Genomic DNA, 17,584 nt, shown 5'->3' on the forward strand with positions numbered 1-17,584 from the left:
TTAAAAAAGTGATGAAGGTTCTGGTAATCATAGCTTATAAAGCACCTCACATTCTTAATCTGCCTCTTCCTTTTTCCAGTTCCAGTGTGAATGGAATTGCCACTATCAAACGAGTGGATTTATGTGGAGACAATATCTTTCAGATTCTAAGTGTATTATTAGTAGGGTCAGTACAGAGTTGAGGACAAATGCAGTTTCTCATCACCAAATAATGAGTGGAAAACTGAGTCTGACATGAACCCTGAGCTGCCCCTTTCCCAGAGATTGGTCCCACACCAAGTCCTCCTCACTCTGCATCACTTGGATCCCCCTTCTTCCCTTGTGTTCATCAAAAAGGAAAGATAGGACATGGAGACTCTTCAGCAAATGTTTCTTGATTTTCAATGCAATGATTTATTTCTAATTAAAATTATTCCAAGGTCAACTCAAATTTTCCTAATCCAAATGCCCCCAGTGTCACAAAAGCTATATGAAAATACCATGAGCACATACTAAGTGCTCAATAAACATTATTGAAAGCAATTCCATTTTATTTAGATGCTTCATACTTTTGTCCTGTAAAGGGGATCTATATACTCTGTTATCACCAAAATAAAATAAAATAAAAACCTATATAGAGAAAGTTAAGTTTAATCATTTCATAATGAGTCTCAGACACTATAGATCTCCTTTCCTTCTCCTTCACAAGACAGTAATTGAGTTCTGGGATGCGGGGATCTACTACTAAATATTCACTTGCAATTTGCATTGAAATGTCAAATACGTTATTTGGGAATACTCTAGATAACTTAGGAAGGTATTTAATTTAAAAATCTTCCTAAGGGGAAAAGTGAGTGTACAACAAATGAAACAGGAGGCACCCCTAAAAGTTTTAGAAGTCAGGTGGACAAATGGGATGTTCAGAACTTCAAAAAAGGATGGGAAAGAATCTCCATCCTAGATGGTGACATATCAAAGTGTTTTTAAATATTTCTTACTTATCTTAAGTGCTTAAGCTCTGGATAAACATTAAAAGCAATTTTGGGATTATTAAATTTGGCATCTATATTAGTTTGCTAGTACTGCCATAACAAAATACCACATATTAGATAGCTTAATGGAAGCAGGTATAATGTCACTGTCCTCTGCTGCCTTATCATTTATTTAACTAGAGGCCCGGTGCACGAAATTTGTGCACGGAGGGGGGTTGTCCCTCAGCCCAGCCTGTACCCTCTCCAATATGGGACCCCTCAAGGGATGTCTGACTGCCCGTTTAGGCCCAATCCCACCGGGATTGGGCCTAAACGGGCAGTCAGACATCCCTCTCACAATCCAGGACTGCTGGCTCCCAACTGCTTGCCTGCCTGCCTTCCTGATTGCCCCTAACCGCTTCTGCCTGCCAGCCTGATCACCCCCTCCCTAACCACTCTGCTGCCAGCCTGTTTGCCCCCAACTTCCCTCCTCTGCCGGCCTGGTCACCCCTAACTGCCCTCTCCTGCAGGGTTGATCACCTCCAACTGCCCTCCCTTGCAGGCCTGGTCCTTCTCAATTGCCCTCCCTTGCAGGCTGGGTGCCTCCCAACTGCCCTCTCCTGCTGGCCATCTTGTGGTGGCCATCTTGTGTCCACATGGGGCAGGATCTTTGACCACATGGGGGCAGCTATATTGTGTTGCAGTGATGATCAATCTGTATATTACTCTTTTATTAGATAGGATAGAGGCCTGGTACAGGGGTGGGGGCCAGCTGGTTTGCCCTGAAGGGTGTCCCTGATCAGCGTGGGGTTCCCTTGAGGCGTGGGGCGGCCTGAGCGAGGGCCCTGTGGTGGTTTGCAGGCCGGCCACGCCCCCTGGCAACCCAAGGGGAGGCCCTAGTATCTGGAATTTATTTTCCTTCTACAATTGAAACTTTGTAGCCTGGAGCAGAGCCAAGCCTGGGGCTCCCTTCGAGGCTGGCAGCCATTTGTGTTGGGTTTATAATTGAAACTTTGTTGCCTTAAGCGGGTGGGCCCGGCCAGGGTGTGCAGAAAGCTTTGCTTCCCCTGTTGCCGGTGGCAACCCTGGCCTGCTCTCTCAAGCTCCATTCTGCCGCCATTTGTTTGAATTTGTTTACCTTCTATAATTGAAACTTTGTAGCTTGAGTGGAGACTTAGGCCTGGCAAGGGCAGGCGGAAAGCTTGGCTTCCTCTGTTACCTAGGAAACCTTGCTCTCTGTGGCTGTAGCCATCTTGGTTTGGGTTAATTTGCATGCTCGCTCTGATTGGATGGTGGGTGTGGCTTGTGGGTGTGTCAGAGATATGGTCAATTTGCATATTTGTCTATTATTAGGTAGGATAGAACTATCTGGTATACTTTTAAAAAGAAGAAATTTGTACACATAGAGAGACATCAATAATGTCTGTTTATAGAGGAAAGCTATATGAACACATGCCAATAAAGCAGTCATATGCAAGCTAAAGCCTCAGAACAGACCAAACTAGATGACACCTTGACCTTGGACTTGCCAGCTTCAAGAACTGTGAGAAAATAAATTTCTGTTGTTTAAGCAATCTAATATGTGGTATTTTGTTATGGCCAGGTGTATTGACCCTACCCGTACATATAGATAAATATAACTAGATATACCTCTTATATGATCATTATTATTAAATAACTAGAGGCCAGGTGCATGAAATGCATGCACGGGTAGGGTCAATACACCTGGCCAGTGATCAAGGCCTATCTGTAGGGCAAATAGTGGGGCGATTGGGGGGTCCCCCCTGACACCCGCCTTAGTTGGCCTGGGACCTGCAGGCTGGGGGCAGCTCCTGCATTGAGCATCTACCCTCTGGTGGTTAGTGTGCATTTAGCGACTGGTCGTCCACCGTTTGGTCTATTTGCATACTAGGCTTTTATTATATAGGATATCAACAAAGCTAGGGTAGAAGTAACTCTAAACTAGATGTTGAAACAACTTGAGTTCTCTTTGTCCTTAAGTAAGTGACATTACCTTTCCCAGCCTTGGGGATGACTGAGGTTCTGTCCAGCTTTGCTGTTCTCTGGACCCTTGTCTTTGGTAATGATTAGGATTTTGCCTTTCTGAGTAAATGCTGATTATTGATTACTTCAGAAAATATAAAGGGAAGGTAGAATTTCAATTTTATACACATTATCCACTAAGAACTATTTCAGCCTTTGGGCCAATCTTCTGCTTGCAATCTTCTCATTGTTGGGCAGTATTTTAATCACATCAATTCTTTTCATTACCATTTCCTTTAGTTTTCATTTGTACTCTTACCAAGAGAAAGGACTAGAATTGGGAGCTCCTTCACAGTTGGAGATATTTGGGAGCCTTTTTAAAAACAATATATTTTTTATTGATTTCAGAGAGGAAGGGAAAGGGAGAGAGAGATAGAAACATCAATGATGAGAGAGAATCATTGATCAGCTGCCTCCCGTACACCCCACATTGGGGATCTAGCCCAGAACCTGGACATGTGCCCTGAGTGAGAATGGAACTGTGACCTCCTGGTTCACAGGTCAATGCTCAACCACTGAGCCACGCTGGCCAGGTGGGAGTCTTCAAAACCTGAACATAATTAAAACATTAGTTTCAAATTAGGACCCATTGAAATATTTGAATTGAAATTTGGCTCACTTTTTCTTTTCTCCTCCATTCTGTGGTCTGCTGTCTATAGTAGGATAAAGTCAGAATATCCTTCAAGATGTGATCTTTATAGCTTTCTCTCCCTATTATCTTAAATAAACTATTGTTTTCAAAAGTGTAGAACTGTTAGTATAGTTCCATGACCTAACACTAAAGGAATGTTTAAAATATTGTTTTTCTATGTAGTGACAAGGGATAGAGAACAAATAGTTCTTCAAAGGGATTTTCCTAGAAAAACTGAACTGGTTGGGGTTAATGTCCAGAGGTAATGGACTCTCCTAGTGGGTCATTAATTCCCAGGAATTGGCCTTATGCCTCAATTGCTATTGCTTAAGCAAACAATAAATAACATCACACAGATCTGTAATGAACTATAAAACGACCACTTCTCAACCTGCATTGTAGATACGCCTGCAGCACATACAAGACTGCCTTCTATTAATCACCTCCCAACTTGATTGATTCGTTTCAATCAGCATCCTGTCCCCTATTTTCTTTTAAAATAGATTAATTTCATACTTTTGAAGTCAGTGAATAAAAGCATTAATGTTAGGCCCAGTAAAAATGGTGTCTGTGCTCAAGTGTTTCCCTCTCTCTCTCTCTCTCTCTCTCTCTCTCTCTCACTCTCTCTCTCTCTCTCTCACTTGCTCTCGCTCTCATTTCTAGCTTGCACTTTCAGTTACTCTGCAACAACTAGTTATAACTCATGCCATGCCTCAATAATGCCAAGATTTGTGCTGATAGCATTGGTTAGTGGAAATGAACCTCCCAAGGACAAGGACCATTTTAATTAGGTTAATAATATAAGCTTTCATTATCTGTCCACCCACTTGCACCATCCTTTCTCAGTCCTCCACCTCCCAGTCTCCTAGTAGCCTGTAACCCTTATGATTATTTCCTTCTTTATAAAACACTTTGTTTGCTTGACCTTACTGTCTCTTGGTTCTTTTCCTATGTAAATAACAACTCCTTCTCAGTTTCCTCTGTCAGTTCTATCTTTCTTTTTAACTTCTGTATTGTAGTAGATATGCAAACATATTTACCATGTTAACCATTTTTAAGTGTTTAATTTAGTTGCTTTAAATACATTCATAATGTGTAACCAACATCTCTATCTACTTCCAAACTTTTTCAAAATAGAAACTCTGTAACCATTAAGCCCTAATCCTTCATTCTCCCCTCCTCCAGCTCCTGGTACCCTCTATTCTATTGTCTGTCTATGAGTTTGCTCATGCTAGATACCTCATATAAGTGGATCATAAACATGTGTCCTTTTAATTCTGGGTTATTTCACTTAGCATAATATTTTCAAGGTCCATCCATGTTGTAGCATATATCAGAACTTAATTCCTTTTTATGACTGAACTAGAGGCCTGGTGCATGGATTCGTGCACCGGTAGGGTCCCTCGGCCTGGCCTGTGGGGATCGGGCTGAAACCAGTTCTCCAACATCCCCAAGGGATCCTGGATTGCAAGAGGGCACAGGCCATGCCAAGGGACTCCACTGGTGCACAAATCTGTGTACCAGGCCTCTAGTATGTATATAAGATCTTTGGTTAATCTCTTCCTGCCCTCCCCCCACCCCTTCCCTCTGAGATTCATCAATCTGTTCCATGTTTCCATGCCTGTGGTTTCCGCTCCTGCATTGAGCGTCTGCCCCCTGGTGGTCAGTGTGAGTCATAGCTACTGGTCAGATGGTTGGCCGGTTGGCCGGTTGGCCTGTCAGCCAGTCGCTTAGGCTTTTATATATATAGATAATTTGTTGTATGTACTAATATATAGCCCATTTTATTTATTTATGTGTTGATGAACATTTGGATTGTTTCTACCTTTTGGTGATTGTGGATAGTGCTGTTATAAACTACATGTACAAATATCTGTTTGATCCCTGTTATCAATTCTTTTTAGGGTACACACCCAAAAATGGAATTGCTGCGTCATGTAGTAATTCTATGTTAACTTTTTGAGGAAACATCAAACTGTTTTCCATAGTGGCTGTTGCATCATTCTACATTCCCACTAGCACAAGGGTTCCAATTTCTCCATATCCTCACTAACACTTGTTATTTTCCATTTAAAATAAATTAACCAACCTAGTAGATGTGAAGTGATATCTCACCATTGGTTCTATCTTGTCTTTAAAACTTGACATCATTGGAGCACCTGAGGACTAGGTCTTCATATCTCTTCTCTTTGCCATTTACTTCCACCCTTTTGGCAATTTCCTTTGACTTCCTGATTCAATTCCGTAAACATGCTGTTGTATATTGCTAGTCCCATCCTCCCACTAAACTCTAGGTTATATATGCCGTTGCACAGTGCACATATTTACTTGGAAGTTCAACAGGCATCACAACAAGAAGACGTCCAAAACTGAAGTCATGTTCCATGCTCCCTGTCCTCTACCTACTAACCATGAACTTGCTCCTCCCAAGACTTCCTTTATCTGTCAACAGCATCTCCATTCTACCAGTTTCTCAGGCTCCAGCCCTTGGATTAATTATTTACTTTTCTCTTTTCCTTGCCCTCCTATATCCACCAGCAAATTCTGTTGGCTCTACTTTCAGAATACACTCAGAACTTTGGTCTGGTCTTTGTTCAAATGCCATCTGAACACAGAGGACTTCTTCATATAAAATAGCACCTGCTCCAATGCGCTCAATCCCCTTCTCATGCTCTTGACACCATATATATTTAAGTTGAGCCCCTTGCACCGCAGCGTGGGGGCAAGAACCTGTCTGGTTTGTTTACTGCTTATCCTCCAGTAGCTAAAATAGCGCTGACTCAATAAATACTCACTGAAGGGATGACAGGAGAATAAGTGGAAGATATGGTATCTGTCCCTGAGAAAGAAATAAAATCAACATTCTCTATATGAAGCAACTAAAAATAGTAAACCTCCCTGACAGGGACAGGGGATTTTTCAAATAAATCCTACCCCATCACATGATCAAAATATGCCTATTTGAGATAAAAGTGGTTTGTTTTTTTTTGCCATGTTAGATACTTTCCTTCTAAAAGAGAAGCTATTGAACAACCTGAGCAGGTAGTGTTGTAATAAGTGTATTATTTGGCTGTAGCTACTTTTAGTTTTACAGAATCCTTCTTTGTTCCTTTGTTGAAGCCCTCCTCATATGCCATCATTTTTCTTGTAAGATGTTAATTCATTAAGATCTTTGTTTTGCACAGTAGAGAGGAAAATGCTAATATTATAACATAAAATGCTTTAACAACATTGATGGCATAGGAATAATAAATAATTGTATTAATAATAGAACATAACTTTTAAAATGTACTTAGGGTTGGAGATACTATTAAATTTTAAGCTCCTCAAAGGCAGAACAATGCCTTGGGCAGCTCTGTATTCTCCTCAATGTCTGAAGTCATGCTTTTTATTTAATAGATATCAACTATATAATTGCTAAGTGAAGTATCAAATATTTTATGCAAAGGAGAATTATACTTTTCTTGGTTCCTCATGGAGAGATAGCTCAATATAGTAGAAAGCATCCTTGTGGGTTCAGGGTCTGGCATTTGCCAGCTCTGTGCGAAATGATTTCTTTGGGGAAATCATTTTTGAGAAACTGTGAAGTGCCTTCTTGTTAGTAGTAGAAGGAAGATTAGGACCTCAGCTCTTTCCATCTCTATGAAGGATACCTACTATAATCATGTGTAATTAATTGTAAACTGTAATACAGGTATTGGTTGTTATGATCATGATTCTTTATTCTTATCATGCTTTATTTTGATAGATTAAAGAATAGAAGAAAAGTCTGGCCAGTGTTGCTCAGTGGTTGAGTGTGGACCTATGAACCAGGAGTTCACAGTTCGATTCCTGGTCAGGGCACATGTCTGGTTGCAGGCTCAATTCCCAATAGGGAGCTTGTAGAGGCAGCCGATCAATGATTCTCTCTTATCATTGATGTTTCTATATCTCTCTGCCTCTCCTTCTTCTCTGAAATCAATAAAAATATATTTAAAAAAAAGAATAGTAGAAAAGATAAAAACACACTTTAAGCCTTATTAAGATCAAACTAAGATTTTGATCCTCTGCCATTCCAGCCAGTAAACTAGATAATTTTGCATGCTTTGTTTCATCCAATTTTATTTTTGTTAGATCACACATGGCCTATGTATAGATTCTCTCAGAATTTCCATCAAGTTATAACTCAATTCTTGAATTATATTTTTAAAGTTTAAACACCCTTAAAGTAGTACTCTCTGAGTCAAATATTGATCAATTTTTCAAAAGCAAAACATTGGTAATAAGTAATTTTTGAGGAATTATTGAATTCTAAATTAAGGAAATGGAAAATCTTTTATCCAGATTGATTTTAATTTAGTAGAAAATATTGAAGTATTTTCTAATAAAAGTTTAACAATCAACTTCTTCATATAAGTTCCCATAAAAGAGTGAAAGGCTATTCAGGGAAAAAGATGACTATTTACTTTGGAACTTTTCAAAATTTAATGATCTGTTTTAATGGGACCTAAGACCTTGCTCAGCCTGACATGCAAATTCTTTTACTCATCCATTTTTCCCTTTGGACACTTTATTTTACTTTATAAGAAATTTTTAGCTTTTATTAAATACAACAGAAGAATTCACATTATTCATATTTAGGGAATATTCTGTTGGGACAGAAAAGGACACAATACAGCGACTCAGTGTGTTCATAGTTTTATTACTTTTAATTGTCCTAATTTTAGACAATGAAAATTAATTTTGTCATATGCCTTAAATTGATGTGACTTCTGCAACCTTGAGAACACACTTCCTTGTTTTATGTCAATCTGTCCACATCATGACAACTGAAATCCATCTGAAAGCTTGTGGCTATGCGTTTAGATCAATCTATATAACTTTAAATAAATAAGATTAATAATAGAAACACTTCTACAGAATCGTTGTTGGAATTAAATTATATATATTAATATAATATATAATGTTATAATTTTATACAATTATATATATGTGTGTGTGTGTGTATATATATATATATATATATATATATATATATATATATATATAATTTGTGTGTACACCCACACCCACACTCACACACATGGCTTAGAACCAGTGCCTGCCAATTAATATGTGCTCTATGTGTATTAGTTATGACATTGATGGTGGTGGTGATGATGATGATGATCATGATGATGCACAACCTCCCATGATTTCAAAAGGAACAAAAGAAAATGTCATTGTCATTATTGTGTATCTTGCACAATGGATAAAGGGACAATATGAAATGGATGACAATATGCAATGGAAGTGGGTTTGAATTTTATTGCTAAAGCATATGTATTTTTTAAAAAAGTGGTTCTAAGTGCTGTTGATGCAATGCATTTAAATTTAATAATTCTATTTTATAAAATTCCACAGAGCTCTTTTAGATAAGAAAAAAATCAACCAAAAGGAATAAAAGGCCAGAGGTCATGCATTGAGGGTTGTCAAAGAAAATAAATATGTTCAGCACTAGGCCTAAAGGTTGAGATTAATTTAAATGACTCACTTAGAGGATGTGCCAAAGTTCCAATGGTTTATGGCAGGCACAGTATTTCATGCTTGAAAGTTGTGTTCAGATACACTCTCTCTTCATTCTAACAGAGTCTGTATAAATGGGCAGCAGTTTTCTGCACACCACTGCAGTTTGAGAGAAGGATCTGAGTATATGAACATGCTACCCAAGTTAATGATGCCATGGATTATAATGCAATAAAATAATAATCCATCTCTGCTCCTGGCGTGGTGCTTTCTAATTCAGCCCTGACGTCTATATGGAGATGTTTATCCTGCACCTCTCCTGGCTGTGGAAATTATTCTGCTGCAATCAGCAGGGGACGATCTGATGTTTCACCAATAGTATATATTAGCCCTGGCGATTAAAAGGATTACTTACTTGCTTACTCAGAAAGGATTAATGGCAGAGAGCAAGGGCTTTGTTTAAAAATCATGTGGCGTGACTTCCTAGAGCTTAGGAAGGAGAGTCTGAGAGGTATTCGACCATTTTATGAAGAAGCTTTTTATTCAAAAATTAAAGCCTTGATTGGCAAATGGTTCCTTCCTGATGAATTCTGAACTAGTATTAAATAAACAATCATTTTCTAATAACATGCTACCATTGTATTTTGGCATTATTTTTACCCAAAGTGTGTTGGAACTCTTTTACTCTAGCTGATTATTTAAGGAGATGATTTTTCTAAATGTAATTGAAGTCTAAAATATGGAGTCCTTTATATTTAATTGTCTAAAACAACAAGATTAAAGAGCTTTACTACCTGGGAACTTTTCATTTTATACTGTATCTATGATATTCCAGTTTATACATAATACAAATCTTCATATCACTTTTGGTTTTCTTTGTTTGGGCCAATAAACATAATAACAATTATAATGTTTCATTTGACTCAAACATTATTTGATTTCATTATATGAAATCTTATATTCTATATGTGAGATTTCAAAAGTGGAAAAATCTCAGGATCTGGATGTGATATCTACTGTTGACATTTAAAATATCAGCATCAATAATATGCAAGAACATCAACAGAATGATAGCATTGAACCTCAAAATAAATTAGACATTATCTATAAAATCTTCGTGAAATTTTCAGTTTTAAAAATAATTATAGTATTTTTCCCCTTTCACTTTCTGATTAGCTTCTAAGATTTAATTATGGGAAATTTGTTTTTACTGAGATATATTTTCCCCCATGTCCTTCCTAGAAAAAATGAGGACTTAGGAATTGCCAAATGTTCTCCATCGAGTCACTAACAGCATATTAGTAGATTAAGAGAAGGAATCTGAAATGAAATTCTGATTTGAGTCTGGCTCCCTGTGCCTGGTCAGGAGTGATCAGAGCAGGGAGGGCCCTGGGTGGCCATGCACAGTGTCGGCAGAGGGAAATTGCATGGGCCACAGCATGGATGAGAACAGCGCTCATTTCTGTCCTACGGCTCTCATTTTCCACTCCTTGACCTTCTCTGAATACTTTCAGAGCCATTACCCACCCCTGCAAATGATGCTACTAGAAGAGAAAAATTATGGTAAAGGTATTTCCTTTTGAAGCAGAATTAACTTCCTTAAATTGGTGGGGAGGGATTATTTTTAAATAAAAGATGTTTAATTTATTTTCTTGGCCATAAAAGACACAGATGGCTGGTATCTTCTTACATAGTAATTAACTGTGACTCATTAAATAACATGCAAACAATGTAACATTCTACAATATTCTCTCTCTGTTCTCATGACCGTTTATACAACACATGTGAATGGTTGTTCTGACCCACTTGTGGCTTCGCTGGATTATCTGCCCAAACAGCACAATCTGATCATTTGTTTTGTTTCCCATGTAAACTGAAAATTTTCTTATTAACCCCAATGACATCTGAATATATGTTTGTTTACTGCCAGACTCTGCTAACTTTATTGAGCAGCCTGGTAAATTTGCAAATGCAGCAATTATTGCAGTGAATTGAATTTCAGTGGTAATGCCCTGGGTTTCTCCTTTGAGACAATACAAACGATGCTGTCTAATGCCAGTGATAACTAGCCACAAGCCATATTCTTCCAATAAATACCAAGTTTGTAATGAGACGGTGGCTTTCCTTTTATAGAGTGAAGGAAACTGATAATGAAAATCACGATTTTTCCCATCCCCCCTTCACTTTATTACATCAATCACAGTCTGGTATTTAAAGTCAATAGCTCTAGTTAAAACAAACTGCATTGTATGTGTGATTACAAATCTCTTCTGAAATTAAGGTAATAAGGATAGCACAAGTTTCCTTCTTAATGAATTGGTTTTTTTTTTATTTTTTTTTTTTTTATTTTTTTTTTAATTTCTTTATTGATGAAGGTATCACATATTTGTCCTCGTCCCCCCATTCCCATCCCACACCCCTCCCCACACCTGCCCCCACCCCCCTGTTGTCCTTAACCGCTGGTTAGGCTCATATGCCTGCACGCAAGTCCTTTGGTTGGTCTCCCCCTTTACCCCCACCCTTCCCTACCCTCCCCCTGAGGCCCGACAGTCTGATCCATGCCTCCTTGTTTCTGGGTCTGTTCTTGTTCATCAGTCTATGTTGTTCATTATTTCCCCTAGATGAGTGAGATCATGTGCTATTAGAAATACACTTATAAGAACCGAAAATGAGACAAGCAATAATGGTTATGGTGACAGGCAAATGAATCAGTGTGTAGTGAGTTTTTTTCTGGGCCAACAGTTCTTTTGAGACCCAATTTCAATGTCCAACAGTTCCTTATGTGTACATGTCAGCACTGACATTTCAGTTCTGGATGGTGGACAAATGGTGGTAATGCAGGTCCGACTCTGTCCGGTTTGGTCCTGGGCAATCTGCAGTGATGCACAGCTGCTAACTGCTAGTATGGGAAGGCCACATCAGCGTCTTCCGTCTCTGGACTGCTTCTCTTCTGTCTTCATGGCTGGAGTAGTCCTGTCGATTCCTCTCTTGCTGGAATCCACATGGTCTCGGAGTTGTTTTCTGAAAATATACAAACATATTCTCGACCAAAGGTTAATAAAGGAATATTTTCTATAAATTTGACTGGGGATCCTTTTTCAATTTTTGCCCAAATGATTTTCCTCTGGCTTGTTTTGTCACCTTGTGTGTTTTTCATGGGTGTCTTGCTTTTAGCCTTACAATTAATTTTCTAACGTATTAATTTTCTAGATGTAATTTACTTACAGGATATTTTTCCTTACATGATATTCCTCTACTGTCCCCTCCTTTTTTGATTTAAATGTTAGGAGGCTTTTGAAAATTTTATAGTGTATTCTTGGTGGCTTTTAAATTTTAATTTTTTGCACTATAATATAGCTGTTTTAGGTTCATTATATGGTGCACACTTTTATCATGAGATGAAGTACCAATAAAAATTTTAGTTGACTCTTTAGGAACACCTTTTTGTCTGGTACAATTAATTTTTCTAGAATATTCACTTGTTTCAACTAGCCAATTTAAATTTGTCTGAAAACTTGACTACTATTTTACTGTCAAATTTATTACTCTAACAATAATCTTGTTTTACCCTGTAAATATTGGTGGAAGGGATTATTTGCCTTCTTGAGTAGGTCCTGAGCATTCCTGGTGGTAGGCTGGATTTAGATATCGTAAACCCCCTTCCCCACACCATGGGTACAGGGCAACTCAAACAATTCTTGTTGGAGTGAGAGGGCAGCTGCTGTCGGCCAAGTCTCTGTCGGTCACCTGGGTCCTGATCTGAGCTGGGCATGGGAAGCACAAAGCAGCCATGGGGGCAGGAGACCTCCCTCAGAAGGGGCTAGGATTCAGGCCCCTTCAATGTTGGGGGGGTGAGGGTCTGTGCCCCACCTCTGTTGATCCCCAAATTCTCTCCTGATGGCCCCTCTGCGACTGTGCCTGTCTTAGGTTGTTCCTTCCTTGAGGAATCTTACCCGTCATTGACTAACCAGCCATCCTCCAGGGCCAAGCAGGGTGACGTGAGGTTCAGTTTTGTCTCCTTGGTAGCCTATGCCCCCGTGGCCTCCATGCCCAGCACCTGCCTTGGGATCCCCTCGCCTGCTGGCGGGGCCCCAGCACTGATCACATATCTTTTGGAACCCGGGTTTCTTCTCCAGGGAGGGCTCAGTTCGCCCTACTGGGTGAGAGACAGATCCATGGCACCAGTCATCACGAGACTTCAACCTCGACATGAACTGATTGCTCATGCAACAGCTGTGAGCAATTGAATTGTGAGAAGAGGGTCTCTTTTGGCCTAAAGGGTAAGAGGGACCCATATAGAATGCTCAGGTGCCCTCCCAGGAGGCCCTCTACACAATGAAAAGGGTTAAATCCTTACATGTCCTTTTTAAATTGCTGCCAGACATTCAAAGAATTAGTTTGTATGTTTGCTTGGGATAATTGTATATTATGCTGTAGTAATTCTAAAGTATCAAGAGATGTGTTAAGTTTGTCTCCAAGCACCAAACATATGACTTTTTTTATATTATTTATTTTTTATCCCCAAGGGTGCGAGGAACTATTATAAGTACAGGGGGTGTTCCAAATCTGGGAATAATTTTTAATGACAGTGTAGGATAATATCATGTAAGGATATTCTTTGTTCTAGTCCATGGGAATTCCCTTTCAGACTGGCTGTCCATTTCTTTTTATATAGACAAGGTCTTAGTTACATTTTCTGCACCTCCACCGGGGGCACGTAATGATAGTAGTGACACCCTTTCTTTGGTGTCCACACAAGCCAGAAACCTCTCTTTAATTGTATACACAAAGGGGCATTGTTTTGATTTCGTATCATACAAAAGGGAGGCTGGGTGGGGACCCCTATGTATTTATACTTTCTTGCCCCACCCATGGACCTCCTTGATGTCCAGCGTGTTTGGTATTATTGGTACCTATATTAGTCAGAGGATCAGCCCACGTAAGGGGTCTTACCCATGAAGGGTCAGGAGCGTAAGATCAAAATACTTACCCTCTTGTCCCCGGTAAAATTACCGTACATCTGATGATTGCTAGCGTGGCTAGAGAGGCGTTCTCAGGCATTTTTGGGTTTCTGGTTACCTCACAATTTCTTCCCTGCGGTTTGACGTTCTGATTGATGTTTCTCTGTTTCTGGATCTATTTTCCCCCCCATCGGTTTATGTTGTTCATTATATTCCACAAATGAGTGAGATCATGTGATATTTATCTTTCTCTGCCTGGCTTATTTCACTAAGCATAATGTTCTCCATCTCCATCCATATTGTTGCAAATGGTAAGAGCTCCTTCTTTTTTACCGCAGCATAGTATTCCATTGTGTAGATGTACCACAGTTTTTTAATCCACTCATCTGCTGATGGGCACTTAGGCTGTTTCCAAATCTTAGCTATGGTGAATTGTGCTGCTATGAACATACGGGTGCATATATCTTTTCTGATTGATGTTTCCAGTTTCTTGGGATATATTCCTAGGAGTGGGATCACTGGGTCAAATGGGAGTTCTATTTTTAGTTTTTTAAGGAAACTCCATACTGTTCTCCACAGTGGTTGCACCAGTCTGCATTCCCACCAGCAGTGCACGAGGGTTCCTTTTTCTCCACATCCTCTCCAGCACTTGTCATTTGTTGACTTGTTGATAATGGCCATTCTGACAGGTGTGAGATGGTACCGCATTGTTGTTTTGATTTGCATCTCTCTAATGATTAGTGATTTAGAGCAGGTTTTCATATGTCTCTTAGCCTTCCTTCTGTCTTCTTTCGAAAAGTGTCTATTTAGATCAGTTGCCCATTTTTTGATTGGGTTGTTTATCTTCTTTTTGTTAAGCTGCATGAGTTCCCTGTAAATGTTGGAGATTAAACCCTTATCGTTGATATCATTGGCAAGTATGTTCTCCCATGTAGTGGGCTTTCTTGTTGTTTTATTGATGGTTTCCTTTGCTGTGCAAAAGCTTTTTATTTTGATGTAGTCCCATTTGTTTATTTTCTCTTTAGCTTCCATTGCCCTAGGAGCAGTATCAGCAAAGAAGTTCTTTTGGCATATGTCAGAGATTTTTTTGCCTGTAGATTCCTCTAGTATTTTTATGGTTTCCTGTCTTATGTTTAAGTCCTTGATCCATTTTGAGTTTATTTTTGTGTATGGTGTAAGATGGTGGTCTAGTTTCATTTTTTTGCATGTATCTGTCCAATTTTCCCAACACCATTTGTTGAAGAGACTGTCTTGACTCCATTGTATGTTCATGCCTCCTTTGTCAAATATTAATTGAGCATAGTGATTTGGATCAATTTCTGGGTTCTCTATTCTATTCCATTGATCTATATGTCTGTTCTTGTGCCAATACCAGGCAGTTTTGAGAACAGTGGCTTTGTAATACAGCTTGAAATCTGGTATGGAGATCCCACCTACTTTGTTCTTCTTTCTCAGGATTGCTGTGGCTATTCGGGGTCTTTTTCTATTCCAGATGAATTTTTGGAAAGTTCGTTCTAGGTCTGTGAAGTATGCCATTGGTATTTTAATGGGAAGTGCATTGAAATTATAGATTGCTTTGGGTAATATGGACATTTTGATGATGTTGATTCTACCAATCCATGAACATGGTATGTTCTTCCATCTGTTTATGTCTTCCTCTATCTCTTTTTTCAGTGTTGTGTAGTTTTCCGCATATAGGTCTTTTACCTCCTTAGTTAAGTTTATTCCTAGGTATCTTAATTTTTTTGGTGCGATGGTAAATGGGATTGCTTTTTTAGTCTCTCTTTCTGTAAGTTCATTATTGGTGTATAGAAATGCCATAGATTTCTTAGCATTTATTTTGTATCCTGCTACTCTGCCAAATTCATTTATTAAGTCTAGTAGTTTTTTGATGGAGTCTTTAGGGTTTTCTATGTACAGTATCATGTCATCTGCAAATAAGGACAGTTTTACTTCTTCTTTTCCAATTTGGATGCCTTTTATTTCTTCTTCTTGTCTGATTGCAATGGCTAGTATTTCCAACACTATGTTGAACAGGAGTGGTGAGAGTGGGCATCCCTGTCTTGTTCCTGTTCTTAGGGGAAATGGTTTTAGTTTTTGCCCATTGAGTATGATGTTGGCTGTGGGTTTGTCATATATGGCTCTTATTATGTTGAGGTATGATCCTTCTATTCCCAGCTTGCTGAGAGTTTTTATCAGGAAAGGGTGTTGGATTTTGTCAAATGCTTTTTCTGCATCAATTGATATGACTATATGGTTTTTATCTCTCAATTTGTTTATGTGATGTATCACGTTTATTGATTTGCGAATATTGTACCATCCTTGCATCCCAGGGATAAATCCTACTTGGTCGTGGTGTATGATCTTTCTGATGTATTGCTGGATTCGATTTGCTAGAATTTTGTTGAGGATTTTGGCATCTATGTTCATGAGGGATATTGGCCTGTAATTCTCCTTCATTGTGTTATCTTTACCTGGTTTTGGTATTAGGGTGATGCTGGCTTCATAGAAGGAGCTTGGAAGTGTTCCTTCTTCTTGAATTTTCTGGAATAGTCTGAGGAGGATAGGTTTTAGCTCTTCCTTGAATGTTTTATAAAACTCCCCTGTGAAGCCGTCTGGCCCCGGGCTTTTGTTTGCTGGAAGCTTTTTGATAACTTCTTCTATTTCTTCCATAGTTATCAGCCTATTGAGATTTTTAGTCTCTTCCTGAGTAAGTTTTGGGAGGTTGTGTTTTTCTAGGAATGAGTCCATTTCCTCCAGGTTGTCTAGTTTGTTGGAGTAGAGTTGTTCATAGTATTTTTTGACAATCCTTTGTATTTCTGTGGGGTCTGTTGTTATTTCACCTCTTTCATTTCTGATTTTGTTTATTTGGGTCCTCTCTCTTTGTTTCTTGGTGAGCCTGGCTAGAGGTTCATCAATCTTGTTTATCCTTTCAAAGAACCAGCTCTTGGTTTTGTTAATCTTGTGTATTGTTTTTTTGGTCTCTATGTCATTTATTTCTGCTCTGATCTTTATTATTTCCTTTCTTCTGCTCACTGTGGGCTTTTCTTGTTGCTCCTTTTCTAATTCTTTGAGTTGTTGAGATAGATGATCTATTACCATTTTTTCTTGTTTTTTGAGGTAGGCCTGTAGAGCTATACATTTGCCTCTCAGGACTGCTTTCATTGTGTCCCATAGGATTTGCAATGTTGTGTTTTTATTGTCATTCGTCTCCAGGATGTTTTTAATTTCTTCTTTGATCTCATTGATGACCCAATCATTGTTTAGTAGCATGCTATTCAGTTTCCAAGTGTTTGAGTTTTTTGGAATGTTTTTATTGTAGTTTATTTCTAATATTATGCCATTGTGGTCTGAGAAAATGCTTGATATGATTTCAATCTTTTTGAATTTTGGGAGACTTTGCTTGTTACCCAATACGTGGTCTATTTTTGAGAATGTCCCATGTGCACTTGAGAAGAACGTATATTCCATGGCTTTGGGGTGAAATACTCTGAAGATGTCAATTAGGTCCATCT

Source organism: Cnephaeus nilssonii, assembly GCF_951640355.1.
Source record: "Cnephaeus nilssonii genome assembly, chromosome: 9".
NCBI lineage: Eukaryota > Metazoa > Chordata > Mammalia > Chiroptera > Vespertilionidae > Cnephaeus > Cnephaeus nilssonii.